This window comes from Protopterus annectens, chromosome 10.part0 (assembly GCF_019279795.1).
Source record: "Protopterus annectens isolate FY-2018-M chromosome 10.part0, PAN1.0, whole genome shotgun sequence".
NCBI lineage: Eukaryota > Metazoa > Chordata > Ceratodontiformes > Protopteridae > Protopterus > Protopterus annectens.
In genome coordinates, this window is record NC_056744.1 from 997,142,073 (window position 1) to 997,165,257 (window position 23,185).

At 38.9% G+C, this 23,185-nt stretch overlaps 1 long non-coding RNA gene across 4 annotated transcripts in view; it reads left to right on the plus strand.

The window, feature by feature from the left end:
• Positions 1–23,185, plus strand: part of LOC122813444 — a 436,310-nt gene that overhangs the window by 162,540 nt on the left and 250,585 nt on the right. For 3 of the 4 annotated variants that reach the window (XR_006366686.1, XR_006366688.1, XR_006366687.1), the window contains exon 2: positions 20,177–20,231. This is a non-coding gene — a long non-coding RNA (uncharacterized LOC122813444). Of the gene's footprint in view, positions 1–14,607; positions 14,690–20,176; positions 20,232–23,185 lie in introns of those variants that run through there. The other variant, XR_006366685.1, reaches the window with a different exon arrangement.

Sequence of the window (23,185 nt, forward strand, 5' to 3'; positions counted from 1 at the left end):
ATAAGGATTTCCACTCTTACTGTCTACCTTGCCTAGGCCCAGACCACGACGTCTCGGCCTGTTCCGCCTGTGCTTCCTTCAACCGACGCACTCTAAGACGTCGGTCGGAGTTTGCAGAGGAATTTTTTTGGGTTAGTTTTGCTTACAAAATGTCGTCGGAGACTCCGACTTCACATTTAATGAAGAAACGCAAGGACAAGGACCGACACCCGCGGTTCGCGGTTTCGGCTGAAACTGCGGCCAGGCCTACCGCGAGTGTCTCGGTTTCGGCTGAAACCGAGTCCTTGGTACTACCATCCACCGAAACCGTACAACCGACAACCTCGGCCCCGGAGGCCACTACTGTCTCGGTTGTTGAATCTCCTTTGGAATCTGGTGTCCAGGAACCTTCCGACACCATTCCCTTAGACAAAACTACACCAGCACGTGGTGCAGCCAGGCCTCCTGCATCCATGTCTATTAAGGCATTCTCTAGGGCTAAAGCTGCTAAACACTCAAAATCTATGCCTCCCAGGGTTATCCCTCAGGGACCCACTACAGGTTCTCAGATCCTTAGTCTAGCAGAGGACCTTATTTCATTAATTAGGGGCTCTCAGCCTCATCCAGACAGGGGCTCTCAACCTTCTACAGCAAAAAGGCCCAGGGTTGAGCCCTCTGATCCCCTCTCCTCAGATGAGGCCTCTGCTGGCTCTGCCCTCTCGGACTACCAGGAGGAGGCTTTTTCGGCCTACGAGGATTCAGATGCAGAGGAATCTATCCCTTCGGCCTCCCCTCCTGAAGAACTGTCTTTTGGGGAAACTTTGCACACTATGAGGGAGCATTTCCAATGGCAGGGCCAGGAATTCTCTGATTCCAGGAAGAGATTAAGGACCTTCTTGCATTTGCCTCAGCATAGACCTTTGGCTATTCCCCCTGTTTTGAATGTCATTGATGATGTGTACTGAATCTAGCACAACCCCTGACACTCTCCCTCCGGCTCCTGCCAAACCTGATAGGTACTACAGGGTCCCGGAATCACATCTTTTCCTTTACAAGGCCCACTCTGCTGATCCAGAAACTATTTCCCAGGGCCCTAAAGGGGTTACAGCTGCCACTACAAAAAATCCACTTCCCTCTGAAAGGGAGTCCAGGGCTTTAGAGCGATGGGGTAAAAAAGTGTATACTTCTGCTACCCTTGCTATGAGGGCTTTAAACTGTCAATTCCATATGATACAGTACCAAGAATATTTGTTAGATGAATTGCATAAAAAGCTGTCTTCACCTGAACCCCTAGATCGCAAATCACTTCAGGATCTGGTGCATAACTCTCAACAGGTTAGCAACCATTTTTTGCAGTGTGGTTATGATGCATTGGAAGCTTCATGTAGGTCAGCTATGACAGGTGCAGTTATACGTAGACATGCTTGGCTGAAGGAACAATCTCTGCCAGACTATGTTAAAGCAAAGCTTTTGGATGCTCCACTGGAAAAGCAAAAGTTATTTGGCTCCACTGTTCAGGAGGTCTTAAAGAAATTTGAAGAAAAGGCAAAATCTGTACAAACAGTCAAAGATTTTATGCAGGTCCAGCCACCAAGATTCAGCAGAAATTGGCCTTCCAAGAACTGGTCCTTTCCAGGCACAGACAGATTTCAGAGAGGCAACAACAGGCGTGCCAGAGGTAGAGGGCAAGCTAGAGGCTCCTACAGAGAATGTCAATGGCAGCATCCCAACCAGAGAGGTAGTGCAGGGCTTACAACTGCTGCACAAGGACAGACTCAATGACTTTACCTTGACACCGCCAACCAGGGCTCAATTGGAAGCACCTTTGGGCGGAAAGCTTTCCTTATTTTCAGAAAATTGGCACATTATTACAAAGGACAAATGGACACTACAAATAATAGACAAAGGATACAGGTTCCATTTTCACACATTACCGAAAAGAAAAGGCATGCCAGACCTGCCACCAAATCAAAGGGCAGAGGCTTTGAAACAAATCTCCAACTTAATGAAAATGAAAGCAATAGAAAAGGTTCATCTCGCAGAACAAGGCCAAGGATTTTATTCCAGACTCTTCCTTGTTCCAAGAAAAGAAAAGCAATGGAGGCCTATTCTCGACTTGTCCGCACTAAATACTTATCTCATTGTGCCAAAATTCAAAATGCTGACTCTACAGCAACTCCTTCCCATGCTGGGCAAGGGGTCTTGGCTGGTAACTCTGGACCTCAAGGAGGCATACCTGCATGTCCCTTTCAGACAAAGCTGCAGAAGACACCTCAGATTTCTTGCAGGTTCAGAACATTATCAATTCTCAGCATTGCCCTTTGGCTTATCTACTGCGCCCAGAGTATTCACGAAATGCCTGGCATCAGTAATTGCACACTGCAGACTTCAGGGGATGCAAATATACCCGTATCTGGACGACTGCCTTATACAAGCGGACAGCCAACAAATTTTGGTAAAACACTTGAATTATGCCATCTATCGTCTTCAGGCCTTGGGATATACAGTCAATATTCACAAGTCAAGACTTGTACCATCCCAAAGAATAACTTTTCTGGGTGTGGATCTAGACACAACCACCCAGATGGCTTTCCTCACAGAAGAAAAACAAAACCAACTACCGGATTACTTCAAAAACCTGTCAAGACAAACTCAGCTGACTGCAAGGAAAATCCTGCAGGCCCTGGGTTACATGGCTTCTTGCATTCTTCTGATTCCTCAAGCAAGGCTACATATGACGAAACTCCAATGTTACCTAAGGAGTTTATGGACTCAGCACAGTCACAGCTTGGAAACTTTGATACCACTCATCCCATGCCTTCAAAGGGAATTTCTGTGGTGGGTTCAAGCAAGCCAGTCAAACAGGGGTTTGCCCTTCAGCAAACCAATAGCCAGCCAAACCATTACAACGGACGCTTCAGACGACGGATGGGGAGCGCACATGGAAGGAAGATGCATTCAAGGACTATGGTCACAAAAAGAGCTACGCATGCACATAAACCAAAAGGAAATGCTGGCAGTGATACATGCAATCGAGGCCTTCAAGTTATTTCTACATCAAGGCCACCTGCTAATAAGGACAGACAACACTACAGTTATGTGGTACATAAACAAGCAAGGAGGCACCCATTCCTACCCTCTTTGCAGACTGGCAATGATTCTATGGGAACTTTTCCTGACTCTCAATATACAGCTGCAATCCCAGTTTGTACCAGGAAAAGACAATATACTGGCAGACAGCTTAAGCAGGAACAACATGGAGGCACACGAATGGATGTTGCACCCAGACATCTTCCATCAGATAACACAATCATGGGGGAGACCGGACATAGACCTCTTTGCCTCCCCACACAATCATCAGCTAGACAAATTCTGTACAAGGACATACCACCCACAAGCATGGAAAGTGGACGCTCTCTCTTTCAGCTGGAGAGATCTAACAGTGTATGCATTCCCACCTCTTCCATTAATGACCAAGGTCTTACTGAAGATCAGGGCAGAGCAGCCAAGAGTGATTCTGATAGCTCCAGACTGGCCAAGACAGCACTGGTACCCATTGCTAAAGAGCATGTCATGGACAAAACCATGGCTTCTGCCACAATGGCCGCTTCTCCTGACACAGCACAATTACAAAACTCTGCATTCCAGCCTGAAAACATTACAGCTAGCTGCCTGGAAAATACCCTGACTCATCACCAGGATAAGCTATCCAAGAGATTGAAGGATATCATCATGGAAGCTCGCAGGCCTTCCACACGAAAGGCATACTCAGCAAAATGGAAAAGATTTCACACCTGGAGCACCTCAAAGGGCCTAGATGCAACAGTTATGAACATGGCGCATATCCTGGAATATTTAGCAGAAATGCTCCACAACGGCCTGTCTTACTCTTCCATTAAAATTCATGCTTCAGCAATTTCAGCAGAGTACAACACTGAACCTCCTGTCTTCTCTCATCCTCTGCTAAGACAGTTTCTAAGAGGAATTAAAAACATCAATCCTCCAAGGAAACCACCACTGCCTACTTGGGACCTTTAACTTCGTGTTGGAAAAAGTAACACTGCCTCCCTTTGAACCAGCAGCATCTGCAGAACTACAGTTCCTCTCATGGAAGACTGCCTTCCTTCTGGCCATAACCTCAGCAAGAAGAGTATCTGAGTTACAGGCCCTCATGGCAGTACAGCCATTTCTTATTTTTCATCAAGACAGAGTCTCATTGAGAACCAATCCTTCATTTATGCCAAAGGTGGTATCTAGGGTCTCATTAAACCAAGCTATTCACCTGCCTACCTTCTTTCCAAATCCACAAAACAAAGGGGAAAAGCTTCTGCACACCCTGGACATACACAGACAGTTGCGCTACTACTTGGACAGAACTAAAAATTACAGAAAAACTGACCAGTTGTTTGTAGCATATGCTGCTGGTGCACAAGGAAAAGCAATTTCAAAACAGACAATTTCAAAATGGATAGGGAATTGCATTCATTTCTGTTACTCCTTTCATGGAAAAACTGTGCCAGCTAAAATTAGACCTCATTCGACCAGAGCCACAGCCACCTCCACAGCCTTCTTAAGGACATTTTAGAAGCTGATACATGGAGCTCCGTGCATACATTTTCCAAGCATTACAACTTACCTTTATATTCCAGATCCAGAGCAGGCTTTGCTATGGCAGTCCTGCAGGGCATTTAAGCTACACCATCCTTTACATAGATCCTCCACCCCCAGATTGGCTATGGTATTCTACCCATATGTGATGACTGCAGATGCATCCTTAAAGGACATAGTACAGTTTTGTACCTACCATAAATGTAGATGTCCGATAGGTATGCATCTGCAGTCAGGTTTACCCTCCCTCCTTCCCCTCTGTGGTATTTCTTGGGTACATTCCCCCCTCATAGCTAGCTGGGGTTATCTATTATGGTGTATTTGTTTTTATATATGTATATATATATTTTTGTGCATGTTTGGAATTTATTGCATTTCTCCAAATTTAGCCTTCCTTAGAGGGCACCTGGCATCTGGGGCAAGAAAAACTGAGGAAGATGGCGTCGGCTGATGCTTTTATACCCCAGGCGCTCTGACGTCGGGGAAGGGGCATCATCAGCCGACGCCGGACCCAGACTTTGGAATCCGGCCGATCGAAGGGCTGCCTGAGGCAGGACAACCCATATGTGATGACTGCAGATGCATACCTATCGGACATCTACATTTATGGTAGGTACAAAACTGTACTTTATATTTAAACTCTAAACAACTGGTGGACAACCCAAGATCTGTGATAAACTGGTCCAACTGGTCTCATGTCCAAGACCAATTAAAAAGATGTCATCCAAATAACGTAGGAAACACACTGATGAAAAGAACTCATTTTGAAGACAATATCTAACTCCCATTTTAAAAGTACAGCATTCATGTATGCAGGAGCGCATGCCATACTCTCAATTGTACAGAATGTCACAGAATGTCCAGATTTTTGCTCATATTTTTGGTCTGATATTCATAAAATTATGGATTACTGGCAAATCATTGCCAAATCTTTGAGGACTGAAGTCAGAAAATAATGACAGACATTTGAGATTCAGACTTCATACACTTCAGAAAAGTCATGTTAATGCAAAATCTGTTATTCTATCAACTTTCTAAGTTTGTAAGAGCAATATTTCAAAATTGTCCCTATTTTTGGCCTTTGTCCCCCCATTATTCATGGCTTTGTCCAGATTTCGTACTCTAAGTGGTTGAGAGCTATGATGCATCCGGCTCTGATTGCAATGCCTAAGCGTTGTTTGAAGTATTTGCCATTAAATAATACAAAATTGTTGTTAAGAACAGTCTCCATGGAATCACTGATGAGCCTAATTTCATTAGATGAAAGCAAATTAAATCTCCTCACAGCTTCAGTGAACCAAGTGTACCCAGTTCATGTGTTATCACCATAAACAGATTCTTTACATCCAGTGTAACCAAAAAATCCCCTTCATCACAATGAACACCTAGTAGTTTGTTCAAAAAGTCCCAGAAATCATGAAGAATATGTGTATAATCCTGGAACATCAATTTTAACTTAAAGTCAATAAACTTAGCAAATGGTTCAGTGATTTAATCTGTTGCCACCACTGTAGGTCTTAGTGGTAGGTCTTGTAGGTTAGAATAAATTTTGGGGATTCCAGAAATTTGGGGTATAATGTTGTTTAATGATATCACCCCAGAATTATTTCATTATTTAAAAGTCCTGCTTCCTATTATACCCAAAATTTATGCTTACCACTATGCTGAATGATCCAGTCCCTGGAGGACATGCTATTGGGCATTTGGTCCTTTGTTGATTGATCCAACATGATGTACTCTCAGGGTTGAGGTATTCCAGAAGATGTATCAAGAACAATCACAAGTCCCTCTCTTGAAAGGAATTAGGGATTTCTTTAACGTGCATATTGATTCATTGCCAGAATGGGTTTACATGCCTGTAAAAAGAAATACTCATTTATCAAGGTTATGCTCTGCACAGAAGAGGTTGCTAAATCTTTTAATGCATTTACTACCTTCTTAAAAATGTCCACTTCCATCTCTAGTTGCTCAATTCCTGTATTTTGTCAAATAGCCAGGGAGTGGTAGGCCTTCATCTTATATGGGGCCATAAAACTCATAAAAAACAAACATATGTGCCTGGGTCTGATGGGAATAGAGAGCTGGGCATCCATCTTGTTTTAGGACAGCCATGCCCCTCCTAGACATAAAATGTTTTCCAACCAAAAACAGCAACTAGTATTTCTTTTTCTATTTATGCATAGTGTGTTTGAAGATCAGTCAAGACTCTTGACCCAGAAGCTCCTGGTCCACTTATTTACAGTAATACTGCACTAATCTCTTGTTGACATATGCATACACATACACATACACACACATGCATACATTTATGTATATGGGTCTACTTCATACATCAAAATCCTTCATTATCAAATCACACATCATCAAGATGACCACCAAATATATTCCCATGGTAAGTAATCACTCACACCAAAAGTCACAAAAATTAAACAACAACATCCCCAACTCTGAGATCACACTACAGTTGGGAAAAGGGCAAAGTTCACCTTATTGGCCAACAGGTTACTTACCCTGGGAAAAATTTCCAGTCTTTTATTGAAGTGAGTTTCACTGATTTCATCTCAACGATGTGGGATTCAATAATGTCAGATTTTGATGTTTCCAGGTAGACTTTTATGCCTGACATGTTCGCAATGAACTTGTAAAGATACAGTACCTTTTTTCTAGCATTTTGTTGACTGGGTTAGTCCCCACTAGGATAGTAGCCTCTTTTCAGGGGAGACCCAAGGTGGTATTTGTACTATTACATCTTGCAAAGTAATTGAATACGTGATAACTCACCATAAGGTACAAGCATATTCACCAGTGCTTTGACCTTATTAGAGTCTGGCTGAAAAGTCATCAGAAGTCAGAATTTGGGCCATGTACTTGACAGCTGATATACAAATTTGATGCTTACTGTTACTCAGCCTCAAGCTTCTTTGCCTTAATTACTTTAATAACTCCCAAACTAGATTATCACTAATTATACTGACCATGCCATCTAGTCCTTCTTTCACTTCAGATGCTGCTCTTTGAATACTTCTGGAGTTGATAAAATTCCAAAAGGTGAGCTTAGAAAGCTGAATCTTCCTAGATGGGTACTGAATGTGCAAAGGGTAATTATGCCCAGAATTAGAGACAAAGCCAACACGATCTAGGCGAAAGGCTTAACATTAGATTTATTTTCTTTTTTAATGGTGATATTCTTGACTTAAAAAAAGTTGACTGAGAAACAGACATTGGCTTGAGATGCATTTTCTGAACTAAATGACCTCTGTAATTGTAATGACTGCTATTGCTAGTTATAATCAACCATTTTCTTCTCAGAAGGTAACATGTTTTTTGGAGGGGCCAGAACAAAAATTTAGTATAAAATCAAGGATTACCCTGAACATCAGGGTCTAGAGAGGTATGATCAATGCTGATTTAGTGAAACCCTTTATCATCCACTAAAAAGTAGAACTTATTAATGAATGAATGAATGAATAAACAAATTAATTAATTAATTAATTAATTAATTAATTAATTAATTCCTTCATTAATCTATTTGTTTACTGGGTAAACAGCTCATCTGAAAACCCTTTCCAGACATGATCCGAGACCACTAAGGAGCAAAAGTGTTTTAGAAATTTCAGTTATGTTTAAAAGTTTTACAGTTTGATTAAAATTGTGTTAAGAATAAACTTACCACTCATGCTACATTCAAAGCTATATTACAGTATATTATTTTTCAGCAAAAGAATCTAATGTCAAATTCAAAGTCACAAATATCAGCAACAAAATGTAAAGAAGCTCTTTTCAGTGATCTCAAGATGAGAGGATTTGCCCATAGGGATATCAACGCACTTTTGATGTGATGAGTGGTTGAGCTATTCTGAGGAAGACACCAGTACCATTGTTAACTTCTAGTAACATCTGTTTATGTTTTGTTATTGTTTTGATGTGTTCTGGAGAAGATGCCAGTACTACCATTGGCTTCCAGTGATATCTTATTTATTTATTTATTGTTCCCCACTGACCTTTAACTATGACATGTAGCTGTTTGACTCTCTCCCACAGCTCAGCATCCTAAAAGTATCAGTCCAAGTTACAACTGGTATTACCCCAACCCCCCAGCTGAGGTCATCATTGGAGTTCTGTGAAGGAGGATGGAGCAGAGTTGCAGCTGGCAGAAATATACATACTGAACTGTATATAACAGGTTTTCCCCAGGACATATACCCAGTATGCTGATGTTGCTACTTCACAGACTTGGCAGGCAATAAGGTGTGGCCAAGGAAGACACACCTACCATGGGCCATCTCTTTCCTGAATACTTCATTCTAGAAATTTCTCTTTTAGTCCAGGCCTCCACCAAGGCTTAAGGGGAGACTTGTTCATCCAATAGACTTCCTTCTCTAGGATGGTCATTTCCAAACTTCTCTTCAGCTCTTTTGCACACCCAAATTGCTGACTTATTCCAAATTATCTGAGCCATAGTCATGGATTTATCCCTGTACATCACAGGACTGGTCTTAGTAGTAGTGTCTTGGCTTTTTTAATTGAATTAACCCATCCTGATGGAAACAAAATGCACTTCAGGCATTGAAAGTTGCTGCCAAAGCTTAGTTTGCCGTGTACCATACTTTGTTTTGGGGTGTTATTGTTTCAGAGATAGACTCTAAAGCATGAGCAAAAAGCTGTAAAAAAAGGAAGTAGCTGTGCCACCTAGACAGATTACATTTAACGCTGCAAGAAAGCATGTGAAATAACTTGAAGTAATCTTTTTGACTCCTCTAGAGGCCAATAGATTGGCTAATCTGGGAAAAGTGACTGGTACTTGTACTTTATTAAATTATTCCAACCAAGTGCATCCCAAGTTGACAAATCTCTAAAATCTAAAAATAAGTCAAATGGATGGTCTATTAGTCCCAAATATGAAGTAGGTAATAGATCATCACTGGTTCAAATTGATCTCTATCTCAAATAGATACATTTTATCTGAATCTGATCGTGATTCTGTTGTGGAGAATTCAGTGCCTGATTATGATGGAGTTCATTCACTTGTCCAAGATGTAAGTATAGCTGTTTCCTGTAATGAGGTGGATACATCTGAGATACCAGGTATTCTTTCACTGCAGAATTTGGGAGATACTGCAGGTGAGATTTGTAAAGCTTTGTCTACCCTAAATCTTTCACATCATTTGCTGGTACTTCCATGTATGACTTTTATATCAGTAACTGCTGAGACTGAACTAACTAGTCCTTGGTTACCCAAATGAGCAGATAATCTTCTACCCAAGATGGATAATTTAAATAAAGCAGTGTTGGATCTCCGGAATGCATCTCTGGATATGTTGTTGTTGTTGTGTCTTTCGGCTTTTCCCGGTTAGGGGTCACCTCCGCATCTCTGGATATGTTAGACATTAAAAATACCATGTTCTTAACAACTGCAAGCTATGAATTTAGAAACAATTAACTTTTGCAAGACTTTCCATGGGATTGATAGCATAGCAAAAAAGCTTGGAAAAGGATATACAGTACTTTCAGTACAAGATTGTAGACTTAGAATCAAGGTCCAAATGTTACAACTTATGTTAGCTGGCCTACCACAAGATAGGAAGGAACACACAAAAATCATTACATTCTATACATTTGTGGCAGTGTCACTACTGAATAAGAGAGTTGTAGAAGTTATTTTCATTTCATTTTGATGTTGTCTGTCATGTAAGGCCCTCCAAATCAGGGTCTAATAGAACAGTCACTGCAAAATTCCTTTACATAATGCAAAAAACATTGTTCTACAAGAAGATTTCACGGCCAAAAATGATTGATATTGAAGCAAACACTTCAGTATTCCAGGATTTGCCCTCAGAGATTATGGAAGAAAGATGGTTATTTGCCAACTCACTTTCTCATGGAATTAAAGACATGGTCATTTCTTTTCTGTCCCCTAAAGACTCCAAACATGGAGTTAAATACTCTTGATCTGTTATAATAGTTACCTTTCCCAGAAAGGAATGGAATGAAGAGCTTCTTTTAATGAATATTATTCCTATTCTAATGGAACACTTATTTGTGTTTATTATTCTTTTATACTTTTAAGGCATGTGGAGGAGAGTCTGGGGAGGGAACCTGTTGTAGCTCAATGCTATATTAATTAAGTTGGCTATATTCAGTGTGAATGGAGATAACCACCCAACAAAATGCAGTCAACTTTTTAAATTGTTCATCACACAAACCTAAGTACTGCATTGCTAAAGAAAGTTAATTTAAGTATTGACAAAACAGATGTCTGTTTAAAAAAAGGTATGTGCATGCTGTATATGCCACTATTTATGTAACAAATCACACTCTTTTGTGCAAACAGATGTCAAGCTTTGTGTGGAAAGGCCAAGGGAGGTGAAGTTTGTATCTATGTGAATGAAAGATGGTGTAAGAACTGTGAGATTGTTCAGTCACATTGCTCTGATAATCTAAAGTTCCTGTCCTTAAAATGCAGACAGTTTTATGTACCTACAGAGCTAAATGAAATATATGTAACAGTGATATACATTCCACCCAGTGCAAACACCACTGAGGCCATGAGCAATCTTTATACCTCTATCAGTGAGATGCGGAGGAAAAACTCAGACTTTGCATATGTGATTGCTGGTGATTTTAATCAAGCAGATCTGAGAGAGGTGCTATCTCACTACCATCAATTTGCAGGTTTTCCTACAAGGTGTGCTAACACTCCGGACAAGGCATATTTCAACATCAAAGGTGCCTACAGAGCAGTACAACAACCTAACTTAGGAAGCTCAGACCATCTTACCATTACGCTTCTACCAGCCTACAAATCAGCTCTGATCAGAGAAAATCCCACAATTAACAGATCAGGTTCTGGCATGAGGGGGCTTTGGAATGTCTCCAAGACTGTTTTGACAGTACGTGCTGACACATTTTTAAAGAGGCTGCTACATCATATGGACTGGTGAAGATAGTGATTACATGGAAGCAGTAATAGCTTATGTCACTAAGTGTGTTGATGATGTATCTGACATCAAAATCATCACAAACAGTACTAATCTATGAACCTATGAACCAAAACCTAAAAAGGGGCATTAAAGAGGCCAAAAGGGAATATGGAAAGAAATTACAAAGTCAGTCTGCAGACATGAGGGACACCAGGAGTCTCTGGCAAGGGATACAACAGATTACTACCAGGTTATCTCAGTGTGAAGACAGCATTGAATTCCTGGACATGTTGAACTCCTTCTTTGGCAGATTTGAAGAGAAGAACAACATATCTGCTACAAGACTATATATCTTTCGTCCAGGAGGAGGGGATGTTCAGCCTTAACTCCAATGAAGTGAGATCTCAACTTAAGAAAGTGAACCCCAGGAAGGCTGCTGGTCCTGATAAAATACTGGGCAAAGTACTTAAAGGCTGTGCAGACCAACTATGCTCAGTTCTAACTGATATTTTCAATACCTCCTTTATTCTTGATAAAGTTCCCTCTTGCGTCAAGGTAATGAATATTGACCCTATCCCAAAAAAGCTAATCTAGCCTGCCTGAATGACTACAGACCAGTTGCTCTAACTTCAAATGTCATGAAATGCTTTGAGAGGCTAATTAAAAGGCATCTGTTGGCACATCTTCCATCCACCTTCGACCCTCTACAGTCCACTTATCAGGCTAACAGTGGATGCTACTTCAATGGCACTCCACCTCTCACTTGATCAACTGGAGGGAAGAAACAACTATGTCAGGCTTTTGCTTATTGAATTCAGCTCGGCACTGAACACAGTGGTTCCTAGGCAGCTTATTGACAAGCTTGTACATCTTGGAGTTAGCAAGCCCATGTGCTACTGGATCCTCGACTTCTTGTTGAACAGATCTCAGAAAACATGAACAGGCAAAAACACCAAAGGATGCATAATACTCAACAAAGGTGTTCCTCGGATTGTGTGCTAAGCCCTCTGTTGTTCACCATCCTCACCCATGACTGTTCTGCAAAATACAACACCAATCACATCATTATGTTTGCAGATGATACTATGGTCATGGTCCTCATCAAAGGGGAGGATGAAAGTGTTTACAGAGACTAGGTCTACTCATTGATTGACTTGTGTGCTAAGAGCAACCATGACCTGAATGTCAATAAAACAAAAGAAATCATTATAGACTTCAGGAAAAGGTCAACAGCACACTCACCACTTATTATAAATGGTGAAGAGGTGTAAAGGGTCAAACCTGCAAAGTTTTGGGGGTGCACATTTCAGAGGATCTCTCTTGGACTGTGAGCACTGAACAGTTGGTCAAAAATGCACACCACTATCTTCACGTTCTCAGAAGGCTCAAAAAAGCAAAGCTCCCATCTACTGTTCTCCCCACATTTTACATAGAGCCAGGCTTTACACTCTTCCTTATTTAGTTAATTAATATCATTATATGATTAAGGAGCAACATGTTGGGGTCAGGCAGGACTGTCCCCTTTCTTCCACTTTGTTTATCTTAGCTTTAAATCAGTTTAGCTACCTATAGGTTTAAAGAGCTTATTCCAACAACTACTGGGAAGAATGCATACAAGATTTTTGTGCCTGCAGATGGCATTTTGATGACAGTTTCATTGGTATATCATTCATTGATGCTTTGTGTCCTGTCTTTCAGATGCTCTCAGTTGCAATGTGACAAGGCAACCTAAACTGCTACAGGTATTGGCATAATTAGTACCACAATGTGATCAGTGTTGCCTTTGCTAATGACTTAAACTATTGGTAGATGAGGGGGTTACATATGGCTGCAAAACCCCTCCATTTAAACTGTTAAAACATTTACTCAAACACAAGTAGTTAACTTAAATATTTTTTTACATACATCTAATGCGAACTGCCCAGCCTCTGCAGCCTTTCCCTCCTTAATTTTAACTTGAACTCTTCCAATTCCACAATACTCAAACCTCCTCTTCATCCTCCAGGTTACTCAAACATGTGTTACTTATTAACACCTGGAAGTTGTACTGTTTGGGGTATATAAACATATATCTCACTGTTTTAAGACCATTATTGTCAATCTGAATATGTTTACTGTACCATAAATACCCCTCTCTTTGATGAGATCTATACTTTGTTTAATGTATAATTGTTCTGTATGTCATTGATTGTATCATATTTTTTTATAAACACTATATGTCTTTTGGCCTAGTTTATGTCTGGAAACGGTCACTGGAGCAGTATGCTTGCCCAGTAAACAAATATAAAAATAAATAAATAGTCAATTTTCTTTTTAGTAGAAATAACTGCAACAGAGCAGTGTTGATTTGTTTTTTGTTAAATTGATTCTAATATGTTCTTCTAGTGCACCATTAGATATAAACTTTAGTCTCTTTGGATGCTGTCATTGCTAAGCTATATCCACTTGTTCACTGTTTAGTATGTGTAGTCTCTTTTTATTAGTAGTAAGCCAAACTTTACATACTGAGGATTACTCATTCTATTTAAGACAATTATTTTTAGCACCTTTTCTTATTAGAACTACAAAATATCACAGGTGAATTCTTTGCAGTCTGGTTACTGCTTGGACCCCAAACAAGACAAGTTTACCATAACTTTTTTTGACCCTGGAAGCAATGGTTCATTAACCATTATCCAAACTTTACCTCAGAATCTGAAATTCTATGAGGCAAACCTGCCTCCTTTTTTGGCTTAGAGTACAATAAATAAGCATAATTTCTCATGACTGACTTTAATTTTCTTTTAGGAAAATAATTTCCTTAACCCCGTGTAGTAGTAAGTATCTAACAAAGAATATTTAGTGTAGGAAAGGAATGGCTGGTAGTACATGACTTGTCTTTTTGTGAGAGACATATCTGATGCCACTAAAGTTAAGCTTTATTTTCCAAAAGTTGTTAAAGGGGAAGCCAGGGCTCTGTTGCCCTTGACTTTTACTCTCTAACTTTACATAGCCATGAAGACAAGGACCTTGTTCTTATGAGCCATGTGTTTACCCAGTTCAAAGTACAAGTTATATTATTTTAATGATTATTTGGTAGATCTGCCATGACTGAAATACGCTCAGAGTATTGGTGAATCTGTCTCATTTTAAAAAGAGAAGCAGTTTTCAGTTTGATCACCACATGCAGCTTTGATAGTAAGGTATAACCATGTTTTATTTTCAACAAGCTTAGGAATTAGTTTGTGGCAGTGTGTTCTAGTATTGGAGTGAGAGGTGAAGAGGGAATGATTAAAAAAAAAGCATGGCCTTCTTTTAATAGGGGGAGGCTGGAACAGCAACCAGTGTATAGCAGGTTGAGAATGAACATTAATGGAAAACTTACTTACCTGCCTTTAATAAATTAAGGCAATCCACAAGTGTTGAGTTCCCTTATGTACTATTTTACCTCTAAAATGATGTTAGCAGACTAAATGGCAGCTCTGGCTTTAAATGTGAGTGAGATAAGCTGTTGCATTTGATTACAAGATGTAAATCTGCCACAAAAACATCTCAGTTCTGATTAAAAAAAATATGTGTATGTATAACAACATTTCAAACATATTTCTGCACTATAACAAGATAATCAATTAACCATAACTGAATTGACAGTAATGGTGTAAATTAAAGGAATCCATTTCTGAAAAAAAAGATTGAAAGCGCATGTGACTGTGCAGCAATACTGAAGAATAGTTACTGGCCTGCTTGGTGTGCAAATACCTTGTCCTTGATGAGTTTAAACAGAGTGAAATTCCAAGCAAGAGGGTTTCTTATGGAACATAAATGTAACCATTTATTCAGGAGTTTTACTTGTGACATTATTTGATCTGCTGTTAACATTAGCTGTTTAATTATTATTGTTTAGAAAGGTCTGCTAAGTCATATATACTCAAAAACTTGGTGTACTGCCAACAGGGTTAACACTGCACTAATTGAATGTAATGTAATTCAATAGCCACTTGGCACAGTTTGAGCTTAGAGGGAATACTTCACACATTCACTACTAGAAGGCCAAAGAGAACATTATGATTATTAATGACTGTACTCATCTAAAGAGGACCTGTTTATATAGTGTGTGTAGTAATATGCCACAGCCCTTAACAGTGTATGTAGCGATGTAAGAATAACTCTCTGCCATAATATTTACATTTAAGTAAGAAAATAATTTTCTCTCCAGTCCTCACCCATTTTATTTATTTATTTATTTACGTTTGTTAACCGGGTAGTGCCCATCTGGGCCAGCTGGCCCATTTTCAGCGGAGACCCGGGGAGATAAGCTCCAAAAACAAGTAGTTTACAGAGACAAAAGAAAAACATAGAAACACACATGACAAAGATAAATGTAAGAAATTACAGGGACATAGAATAAAATATATAATTAAGTGAAACAAAGTGTTAAAATACATACAGTACGAATTTAAAAGAGAAGTATCTAGTATAATAGAGTGTAACAAGTATATATATGTATTTAATTTTGTTTTTCAGCAGAATGAGATTGAAAGAATAAAGACTGGAGAAAGTAATAGAGTGTATGAATTGTACTGGAGTGAACGGTAGGTAAAGAGCTTAACCTGGACAGTGCAGGAGCACAGCCAGTGTTTAGTGAGGTGTTCTTTTAGGAGTAGTTTGAACTTGTGGCTGTCTGGGTTTAGCAGGATTTCTTGGGGAAGTGACTTCCAGATTTTGGCTATTTTATTGGAGTAGAGAGAGAGTGTCCATAGTAGTTATGGGATATGGTTACTTTTTTATCAGATGATCTGAGGGCTCTGGATCTGGTGTTTTGTTGAACTAGGTTAACGAGTGTGGTGCAGTTGTTGGGATTGTGGATGACTGAGTGGGCAGTAGTAAGTTAAGTGAGTGATAATAGGCTAGGTAGTTCAATCCAGTTTACTTGATGAAGGTTGTAACTGTGGTGTGTTTTGTGGGGCAGGTTAGTAGCACACAGCTATTTTGTTATAACAGGCTTTGAGGTTGCATAACTCGGACATTCATATCAGACAATGTGAAAAATAATAATTATTTCTACTACATATGGTCAATAAAGTAATTGAAAGTCATATTTCTGAAGCACATCTGCTAACCACACTGTTTTATAATATTAAACCAAAATGCAATTACTAAAAATAATTTTCAGATATCAAGAAACTCTTCTTTAGGCAGTCTCTGTGTACATTTTCTGGAAAGCTAGTGATCCCTACATAATTTTATTTACAGATTCAAAAAAAAAACTTAATTGTTCAGTTTTGTAGACACTCCATTTTAGTGTGGGACATCAGCTCTTCTAAACTGTTCAGTATCACCTTAATGTCTTTCTTTTATTCTTTACCCAGCACTCAGAAACATTACTGGCTGTGGCAACTTATTTCAACTTATTACAACTCTTTCATATAAAAGTACTTCCTAATGCTTTTCCAAAATATTTTTATTGCTACCTTTTGTCTGTTTTTTTCAGTGGGCATGCTTACTCATATAAAAAACAGGCCTTTTACGCCAACTACTTTAATCTAGGTTCCCTCACACACACACACACACACACACACACACACACACACACACACATTTAAAATAGTAAATAGGTGGCCTATTATGCTTCCTTTAAACAGGTACCCATGTATTGAGTGGCATAGCATAATGTTGGCTGGTACTGGATGGAGTGTAGCCAAGGGTCAATGATATTGATAGACCTGAAAAAGAATACCCACAACTAGTAAGAAGTGTTCTTCATTTATTCATTCTGAGTCCACCTACTACAGAAATGGCATGAAAAAGAAATACCACAAATAAAATTACACACACACAGCTGTTATTCAGTTGCTAAGTAGTTAAGCACCCTACTAAATGCTGATAGTTTGGTTTCCTAGGTAGTTGCCCAATTTGTTAGGCTTTAGGTCAAGTTCATGCCTGCAAATGCAGGGCTCCCTTACAATTTGGAAACAGCAGCATCTCCAGCGAAAATTTGTATTTTTTAAAATTTAGGCACCTCAGAGTTGAGTATGTAGAAACAAATTGGAAGCTGACCACCACAATAAATGGAAGAAGTATTTAATATAGACAGACAAGCGCTTTCACGTGTACTTAGACACGCTTCTTCAGATCCTTACAACTAACTGTTCAAAATTCAAATGTATAAACAGGCAATCCTAAAACAATTATTCAGTTAATTAATCTAATCATTCTAAATGCAAGCATGTGTTAAAATCATTCAATTAAGAACAGAGCCAGTGCACTACTAGATACTGCAACCTATAACTAAAAGCAAAATCAAACAAATAAAAATTCTACATGGACAAAAATTCTACATGGACAAAAATAAACAGTCAAAATTTTTTAAAGTTATTAAACAACAATGACACTTAAAAACACAATATATCCTATACTGCTTTAGTATGTATTTCTCATGTAAATATGAGTATACGTATAAACTCTAAAAGTCATGCATCAGATGTATCCTGTAAACATGTTATGTATGTGCAAAAGTAATAATAATAAAATATTTAACGAAATAGATATTATAATATCTGGTCTTCTAAAATATATGGGTAGGATGTTATTACATTCAATGAAATCTAACAGTTGTTAAATGAACCATCAATAGTAACGAAGGCTTGAAGTATAAATATCATTATAGATGTAAATATAAATATAAAGGTGAGTCTGTATGTAAATATAGGTCAATGTAAAGATATATATAAATATGTGAATATAAATATGTATAAATATGTTAATTTATTTGAACTATTATATAGATAAGTATAAATATGTATAAAACATGACTGTCGATTAATAAATATGTAGGCAGATAAATAAATAAATAAATATTGATAAAAACAGATCCCTTTATATAATACACTTATTATTAAACAAAAATATCAAATAAACGCTATGAATATCTGTGCATAATTTCTTCAGAGCAACTAAACCAAGATGACTTAATCTCATGTGCAGGAACAAATCTCATGGATAAAGTCAAACTCTGTATGCTTGTAAAATAGTAACAGTTGAAAATAGCATAATAAGTATGCATCATTAAAAAACAGATAATAATAAAGATATAAACATGTATACTTCTAACCTATGAATACATAGAAGGGAGTAGATCAAAACATGTCTGGCTGAAATGTTTCGACTGGACATATGAGGCAAATAAGCCTGTTTGACTTAAACACTATATATGTGTCTAGAATATATAAAAAAAAATATATGAAATGCTCGCCAAAATCTAAATATGAACATTTCATCTAAAGAATATAGGTGGTATACCTATATACTCAACATTCAACATCAAATGTTATTGAAGAGTCACTTGGCACTGTCCTTTCAAAGGAGCCCTGATGCTGACATATTGATTAAGCCCTGGTTCATAGTGAGCTTTGAGTTTAAAAATCCAAGAGAGTTCTACTAATTCTAAATCATTAAAATTATCTCCATCTCTAGAATTGGGTAGAACTGTTTGTAAAACTCTAAATACAAATGAATGTGTTGAGTTTTTAGAGATGTGTTTGGCTAGAGCATTCTTGGTATCAACCTTTTTAATGTCTAAAGTATGTTCCAGCACCCTCTCTCAAGGTTCTAGTAGTCATTCCTACATAGAACGCTGTGCATCTCTGGCAGGTGGCCAAATAAATGAGATTCTTACTTTCACATGTGGCATTATGATGAGGTTCAAACCTATAGTTCAAAATTGGATGTTCAAATTCTTGAACTTTGGTGATCAAAGTGCACATGCTGCACTTATTGCAAGAGAAGGTTCCTTTCCTCATGATCTTATTAATGCTAATGTCCTTACTGGCCATGTTCGACTCTATACATAAAAGCCTACTAAGGTTCTTGCTGTTATGAAATGTATAAGGTAGGGCCCACTAATGCTGCTGTTGATCAGTCAAAAGGATGTGCCAGTTACTAAAAATTGTGTCTTTAATATGATGAATGTCATTAGTATATCTGAGATTAATTCTCACTCTTGAATTGTCAAAGGACTTCTTGCCATGATGTCCAGATATTCTGTTATGATTTCCATTAGAAGTTGTCTGTTCATTAAATATGATCTTTGACCTTCTTGACCTTCGTTCAAAAAACACTGTTCTAAAAAATTACTCTGTTCAATAAGTTCAGCACTATTGTGGCATAGCCTCTTGATTCTAATGAATTGGCTCTTCAATATGCTGTCAAATACGTATCTAGGTTGCATACTATTAAACTGAAGTAAGGTGTTCCTCCAGCATCCCTTTCTGTAAATAGTAGTCTCAATCTTGTGATCTGTATTCTTATATAGCTTCACATCTAAAAAGTCTATACTTAAGTCTATACTAACCTCAGAGTTGAGTAACCATTCACTTGAATTTTCTGACTTTCTTCTTAGTCCTACATGTTGAAAAAGTGGACAACAGAATCAAAAGAAGAAATCTCGGAAAAATATATACTCTGCAATGCGAGAGTGACCTCATTATATAAAACTGCAAAGTGAAATACAGGTCTAAATAAAGACTGTTCATGCATGAACTGTGACTTTTCTCTAAGATGTCATTGTTTTATTGTCAAAATATCAACCCACTAATTTATGTTTGGTCCCGTATCTTATATTCATTCATTGTGATGTTGTGCCTTTGACTGATGACTTATTTCATCATGTCTTTTCTTTTTTTTTATTACAGATCCTATGTTCAGTCTTTACTACTGTCTTAAGGGTCAGGCAACTCTAAAGAAAGGGTAAAGTAACTTTTCTCTAACTCTTATTTAACCTTTGAGTTCACATTTGTGTTTTCAGGGATGAAGATAAGCTATTATATACATGTATTTGATTTCTGATGGTTTGTGTATGTAACGCTGTACAGTTTAGGCATTATTGTTGCAAGCATTCATCTGAACAAAATGAGACTGTTTCATTACGAACCTTGTATATGCATATGCATCTGATGAGCCATAATGAAAACATTTTCCTGATGAAAATTGTCTGCAAATTGCATTTTCCATAACATCATGGTGCTTCTGCCCCCTTACTCACACCTAAGAGTATAAAAGGGATAACAACCCACCTTACAAACAGTATTATGAAAAAATACACTTTGTAGAAAGCCCAAGTCACTGTTAAATTTTAAATAAACAAAATTATAAATACTACTAATTTTATATTAAACTACCCTAAGATGGTATACCAAACAAATGTCATAGGAGTTACTCTACAGTATTTTGACAGACTGCCATTTGGTAAGTTCACATAAATATGGCTCAGCTTTATTAGCAACCACTGTTGCAGTTCAGCAATTCACAAAGTAAAGTACAGCACTATTATCTGTCATACTACCTATTACTCATATTAACAGACACATCATGAATTTATTAATACAGACCAGTTGCCATAATGGTTAAAGTCTTTGTCTCCAATGCACAAGGTACAAGGTTCAATCTTGACCTCTGGCCAATGCTTGTTTGGAGTTTACTTGTTCTCCCTGTGTCTCTGTGGAGTTCTTCTCACCTCCGAAAAACACGTTGAGTGTTTCTATCTTAAACTCACCAATGAATAGAGCTATGGGCAGCAGCACAGACTCTAAATGGCCCCCTACAGGGGGGGAAAGTAGTAGAGACTTTCCACTTTGAGCTTCTATTGTGGTACACAGTATTCTCAAGATAGGAGAGCACGGATCATAGGCTGCATGCATGCAGTGGCAGGGCTAGCCACTAGATGGTGTAAAATATGGCTCTGAATGATTTGGTCATGTTGACTAATGTTGCCAAATGGGCATGGGTATTTGCTGATGATAAATGGGTTGAGGACGTGACCTACTCCAGGGACCCATGCTAATGGGGGGAGGGATTTATGTGCCTCTGTAAGCCAGTGTGTGCCTAACATAAAGCCAAGCAGCCCTGAGTCAATAAGCTACTAGCCAGCCATTGTCCAGTTGCCCAGCCTGGGTTACCTGGGATAACTCTCTTGAGCAAAAGATGGACATAAAACCAATCAACCTGCCAAACATGAACTAATGAACTAAGAATTGCTACAATCAGTGTAGGTTCACTGACAGGATGGAGCTTGGAAGTGGATGACATGATGGTACAGAGGAAGCTCGACAGCCTATGTATCCAATATGGAATGGCAATGCAGCAAAGACACTTGGCTTGGGATCCAGAGTCTACTACTCAGGTGGGGGACAAGTTAGACATGGTGTGGAAATTGCGATGAGAGAGAAGTTTCAGAGGGCAGTGAAGGATATCATTAGAATTAGTGACACTCATGGCAATCAGACTTTGGTGCAATGATAGGGTGGTATTCATAATCTCAGCCTGTGCTAATAATTGTGATAGTGAGGAAAAGAGTGCATTCATACAGCAGTTGCAGGACCTACTAGATAAAGCAGGATAACAGGAATTGGTGTTCATAGGTTCATAGGTTCATAGATAGGTACTAGGCTATTGGCCCTAGGGCCTATACAAGCCTAGCCAAAAAGGTACCCTGGCTTTCGTCACCCAAGAAAATTATTTTCCTGTGCCCCTGTCAAGCAAAGCCACAGAAGTAATCCCCAGGGTGAATTTCCTATTACCCATACAATCATCAAGATTTTTCTTGAATAGTGTTAATGAGGAGCTCTGTTTGACAAAGATAGGTAGTCTGTTCCAAAGTATGGGAAGTCTCTGGGACAGGAATCTATCCCATCCAGCATGTTCTGTTTATTGTGGTGATAAGGCTTAGGTCCCTAGAGCGTGTAGCTCAGAGGGATTTTTGATTTCTTTAAGTGGAGCAAGTCCAACAGCTCTGGGTTTGACACAGCATTGTATGTTAGGCAGAGATCGCCTCTGAGTAGGCGATATGCGACGGAGTAAAGCTGGAGTTTTTTGAGACGGTCTGCGTAAGGCATCTGTTTGAGGCCAGTAATCCTCTTTATGAGGTATTTTTGCGGCCTTTCCAGTTGTTGTAGATGTCTTGTGAGGTACATGCCAAAAGGGGCGTTGTACTCTATAATGGGTCTAATGAGTGATGAGTAGAAGGGAACAATTACCTCTTTTTTTCTGGATGAGAAACCTTTTGTGATGAGGTGTGCCACGTAGAAGGATTTTCTGACCACTGTGGCAATGTAATTATCAAAGGAGAGACTACTGTCCACCTGTGTCCCAAGGTCTCTTATCACACTTTTGGTGTTAAGTAGACTACCGCCTATGTGGTAGTTCATGGGTACAGAGTTTTTACCAAAGGGGATGACAATGCACTTTTTGGCATTGAGCTTGAGACCATGTCTTTGACACCAGGCATTTGTCTCAGTGAGGTCCTTTTGTAGGATGTCCACATCATTAGAAGTTTCAATTATGGATCCTAGTTTACAGTCATCTGCGAATTTAGTTAGCCAAACATTTTCTGTGTTAGCCTGTACTTCAGAGAAGTAGATACCAAACAGGAGAGGACCCAGGACTAAACCCTGTGGTACTCCACTTGTCACTGGTCTGAAGTCTGATTTGGAGTCTGCTACTTTCACGGTGTGGGTTCTGTCAGTAAGCCAGTTGGCAACCCATCTTGTGACAGGGATTTATACCTAGTTTTGTGAGTTTATCTATAATTCCAGAGTGGGGGATGGTATTGAATGCCTTGGCGAGATCTAGATAGGCTGTGTGAACCACCTTACCCTCATCTATGGCTTTGGTGACTACTTCAAAGAAGTCTATCAGGTTTAGGA